Source organism: Meles meles, chromosome X (genome assembly GCF_922984935.1).
Source record: "Meles meles chromosome X, mMelMel3.1 paternal haplotype, whole genome shotgun sequence".
NCBI lineage: Eukaryota > Metazoa > Chordata > Mammalia > Carnivora > Mustelidae > Meles > Meles meles.
The window spans coordinates 116,696,486-116,701,867 of NC_060087.1; positions in this window are offsets into that span (position 1 = coordinate 116,696,486).

The window sequence follows — 5,382 nt, forward strand, 5'->3', positions numbered from 1 at the left end:
GTACCATTCATTGAAAAGACTATCCTTTCCCCCATTTAATTGCCTTTGCACTTTTGTTGAAAATCAACTGAGCATACATGTCTGGACTCTACCTTGTTCCACTGATCTATTTATCAACTTCTATGCCGATACCACACATTAGCTTTAGAATTAAGCATTAATTCAGACACTGCATACAATCAAAGGTTTTCCTCTTTTAAGAGGAAATTATTGGCCAAATTATTTGCATTTTCATATAAATTTTAGAGTCAGTCAGGGTGCCTGTGTGATTCAGTTGCTTAAGCGTCCAACTCTTTTTGGCTCAGACCATGATCTCTGGGTTGGGAGATCAAACCCATGTCTGACTCCATGCTAAGGGAGGAGTCTGCTTCTCCTCTCCCTTTCCTTCTGCCCCCTCCCCCAACTTGCTGGCACATGTGCGTGCTCTCTCTCTCTGACTCACTCTCTCTGAAATAAATATTTTTTAAAATAAAATAAAAATAAATTTTATAATCAGCTTGCTAATTTCTACTAGAGACATTTGCTTCAATTACAAGTGGGACTGCATTAAGCATTAAATTCATAGATCCATTTGGAGAAAACGGAAATCCCAACCATACGGATTCTTCCAATCCTTCAACATGATATATCTCTCTATTTATTTAGGTCTTCTTTGATTTCTTTTGGCAACGTGTTCTATTATTCACTCTAGAGATCTTGAATGTCTTTTATTGTATTTTTTCTGGTGTTTGAAGGGTTTTTTTTTGATGCTAACATAAATAATAATGTGTTTTGATTTTTATTTCTGAATTTCTCATTGCTAGTCTATAGAAATACAATTATTTTGTATATTGATCTTGTATCTGTGAACTTGCTTAATATGCCTATTACCTCTAGTAGGTTTTTTTTTGTAGGGTCCTTAAATTTTTTTCTTTACACAATTATGGGATCTGAATAAAAAGTTTTATTTTTCCTCCCCAATTTGTATGCCTTTTATTTCTTTTTCTTGACTTATTGCACTGGCTAGAACCTCCAGGATAACGTTGAATAAAAGTGGTAAGAGTAGATATCTTTGGGATGCCTGGCTGGCTCAGTTGAGCATGTGATTCTTGATCTCAGATTTGTGAGTTCAAGCCCCACGTTGGGTGTAGAGTTTACTTTAAAAAAAAAAAAAAGGAAAAAAGAGTAGATATCCTTGCCTTGTGATCAATCTTAGTACTCTATATAGCACCAGTAAATATGATGACATATAAGTCTCAAGAAGAATACTCTGGCTGCTGTGAGGAAAGGAGCTTCAGTAGATAAAAAAGACTAGAGCTGGAAATTTGTGATTCATAACTAGATGGAGGGCATTTAAACCATGAGTCCTGAGGAATAACAAAATTCAGAGGTTGGATAATAACTTAAAATAAGAATAAGTCAATAGCAGATCTGGAAAAAAACAAAAACAAAAAAGATGCCACAGGAACACTTGAAATAATAGTATGTACCATTTATTGAGGGCTTACTATTTACCATGAACTATCTAAGCACTTTTCATGCATTATTTTAGTCACTCTTTGTAAGAGTAGAGGAAGAGGCAGGATCTAGCAAAAGGCACTGAAGGAGAAGCTTGATGTGGGATGGTACCAAAACCAAGAAAAGAGATTGTTCTATGAATAAGGACTGACTTCTGGTTATTGCTGAGAGGTTAAATAATAGGATAGAAGAATGTTCCTCTCCTTTGCTAGCATGGAAGCTGGCTGCCTTGGCAAGAGTGGTTTCAGTCAAGTAGAGAGAGAGGAAGATTGACTGGAGTGGGTTGAGGAGTGGATGGGGGCTGAAGAGGAAAAGGTTGGATAAAAGGCAATTCTTTGGAGAACGTGCACTGTGAGGGAGGCAGGGAAGAAGAGTATCAGATGGAGAGGGCTATGGGGTCAACGGAGAAATGTTTCTGCTCCCTATGTTCCTGCCACATTTTTCTTCCCATAGTTCTCCCAAACTTGGCTCTGTCTATGCTGTTCTTTTCACATGCAAAATTCTGCCTCCACCCTTCTCTACCCAAGAAGCTCTTACCCTTTAAAAGCCACCTCAGATGTCCCTTCCTCTCTGAGGACTTCAGTAAATCAAGGTAAAATGAGCCCCTTTCTCCACCATGTCTCTAGGTACCATGTGCACACGTCTATTGGAGCACTCAGCACATGGAGGATAATGGCACCATGTTGCTTATCATCTGTCTTCTGTATCAGACTATGCCTTCCAGTGCAGAGGGTAGGTCTTGCCCATTTTTTGTGCATTTCCTGTTAAAAATCCTCCACTGGAAATGGGTAAGTGGTCAAGCAGGTGTGGTCAGCTTGTGAAAATTCACCAAGCTCTATACTTTTATACTCAACAAAAAGGTTGGTTTTTAATGCACAGGAAGATAAAAAAAATTTTTTTAAACCTTCCCACCTCAGTGTCTTTGGGATAAAATCCAATTATTGAGCACTTACTATGTTCTCAGCACTGTGCTAGGCTCTTAGATGATCCCAGCAAGCACGCCTTGGCCTCTCTGTACCTCTCTACGTCTTAATCTATGATGGCTAGAGTCTGGAGAGATCATAAACATGTCCTGTTTGAGAACTGTAGACTCCAGAATGGTCGAATCCTTGTTTGGCTCTGTAGAATACTTTACAAGGAGTTCCAAAAAATGCTAGATAAACAAAGAGGATGAATTTACAAATGTTTGGGACTGCATGTTATACTTCTGTTAATATACTCTGGAAAATAGCAAGGTCTTTTGCAATAATATGTTGATATTTCACACTGTGCTTGTGAGCAATTATCTATACATTCCTGTTGGGCCACATGTCATTAACAAAGAGCAAAGTTCTGAGAAACTAATTTCTGGACCAGTGTGATGGAATTTTCTACCTACTTTTTAAAGTTCAAAATGACATTTTCATATGCTCCAAAAATAAGGAAGGAAACATCTTCTTTCTTCAGTTATAGCATTGGAGTGTATTACTCGCAGTTAATCTGTGTTTAGCAATCTGAAATGGGGCCTTAAGGGGGTTTAAATTCCTGGAGCCCTTTCACATTTCCAGACTTCAATTGAGTGAGATGTACACACGACAAGAGTAACCGTCTGTAAACAGGGAAAATCAACCCATATTAAGCAATTAGAATCAGAATATGGCTTGTGTAACAGTCCAGTTTTGAAATCTAGCCCTGACTAAATGTCTGACTTCAGCTAAATTGTTCAATTTCCTTGCTCCTTAGGCTCTCTGTCTTATAAAATGGAATGAATACAGTAATTCTTAAGATTAGTAATTAGAAGGCATATGCTAACAATTATCGAGCTGTTTGCTAAGAGAAAGTATGATTACATGAATCCCTTTATCTGAAGAAAAGAGAATTCTGTGCCCCGATTATAAAACCTCCTTAAGTGTCATATGTAGAAGCCTTGCAGAAGACATAGGGACACTGGGAACTTAAAACAGGTGCATTTGGGGGGTGCCTGGCTGGCACAGTCAGTTTGGGCTCAGGTCATCATCTCAGGGTCCTGAGATTAATCCTCACATGGGGCTCTATGCTCAGTGAGGAGTCTACTTGAGATTCTTTACCCCACCTTCTTCCTCCCCTTCTGTTCCTCCCATCCCTACCTCAGATAAATAAATCAATAAAACTTTAAAAAAAAAAACAAGTGAGGGGCACCTGGGTGGCTCAGTGTGTTAAAGCCTCTGCCTTTGGCTCAGGTCATGATTCCAGGGTCCTGAGATCGAGCCCCGCATCAGGCTCTCTGCTTAGCAGGGTGTCTGCTTCCTCCTCTCTCTCTCTGCCTGCCTCTCTGCCTACCTGTGATCTCTGTCTATCAAATAAATAAAAATCTTAAAAAAAAAACAGGTGAATTTTGGGGCAACTGGATGACTCCATTGGTAGAGTGTACGACTCTTGATCTTGAGGTTGTGAGTTCAAGCCCCAAGTTGGGTGCAGAGATTACTTAAAAAAAGGAAATCTTTTTTTTTTTTTAAAGGTGACTTTATGGTATGTAAATGGTACCTTGATACAGCTGCTTTAAAAAAACAAACAAACAACAACAAAAACCTAGGTCCACCTGAGCACAATGTCCCCAATCTAGAAGGACCTATGAGTGAGGTCTCAGGTCTCAGTCATCCAAACCAGGGACAGCTACAGTTATCTTGAGCAAAACTATGGTTTCTCTTACTGACATTATGAATTTGGTGTCGCTTTCTTCTTTTCTTCGCCTACCACACAGCCCGTATGTAGGTTTCTGAACCACTTGTAGAATTTCAGCACAGTTTTCGCTTTCCAGTGCCATGGTTTCCCCCACTCTTTGTTTCCCTTGGTTGTGAACTTTGTCTGTCGATTATTTTTTTTTAAAGATTTTATTTTATTTATTTGACAGAGAGAGAGAGATCACAAGTAGGCAGAGAGGCAGGCAGAGAGAGAGGAGGAAGCAGGCTCCCTGCGGAGCAGAGAGCCCGATGCGGGGCTCGATCCCAGGACCCTGAGATCATGACCTGAGCCAAAGGCAGTGGCTTAATCCACTGAGCCACCCAGGTGCCCCAAGTCTGTCGATTATTTTTGATCCTGTTATATTACATGGATTTAAGCGACCCACCTTACATCCCCTTATGTTACTGACCAAACTACTATGTCAGTCACCTATTGATAGAGGAAAACAGTGTGAACGTAATATTACTCCTTGTCGAAAATGCCATCCTTGCTAGATACTTCAACGAAAGTGAGGGGGGAACAGACTTCACTTGGCTGACCAGGTTGCTTGGCCATAATGATCTACAAGGATAGGTCTGCAAATAACCACTGTCTTCAAAGATTCAGTTGGATATCTATGAAATGTTGAAGGCCAAGGCTAACTTATTTTCTCACTAACACCCTGTACCCACATCCCCCATGAAAGTTTATAGAGAAAGAGCCAGTCTGAAACAGAAGGTCAAGGAACAGTAGACTATAAGCAACATTTACATTTTCTCAGTGCACTTAGCTAGAACAAGACCCCACCCCTCACCGTGAGCTGGAGCTGGTCCTTGTCTAACCTGTTTCCTTCCAATCTGCCTTTTGTTCACTAGGCCACACCAGCTTCTCCCCATCTTGGAAACTTTCAATTTTCTGTTCTCACTGCTTGGAATGTTCTTTCTTTGGCTTCTTGGCTCCTTCTCCCCCACGAGGCCTCTGCTGAATTAGCAACCTCTCCCTTGCCCCCGAGAGACCTCTGACCACCCTTTGTTGCTTTGTTTGTTTCTTTAATCATAACCCACAATTAGGTTCATTTTTTTGTCTACTTGTTTTTAGTCTGTCTCCCTCACCAGACTGAAAATTCTCAGGGCAAGGCTGTCATAGTCAAATGAAAAATGTTGAACCTCCATAGTCGCTCCCCCCACCACACACCAGTGACTCTTA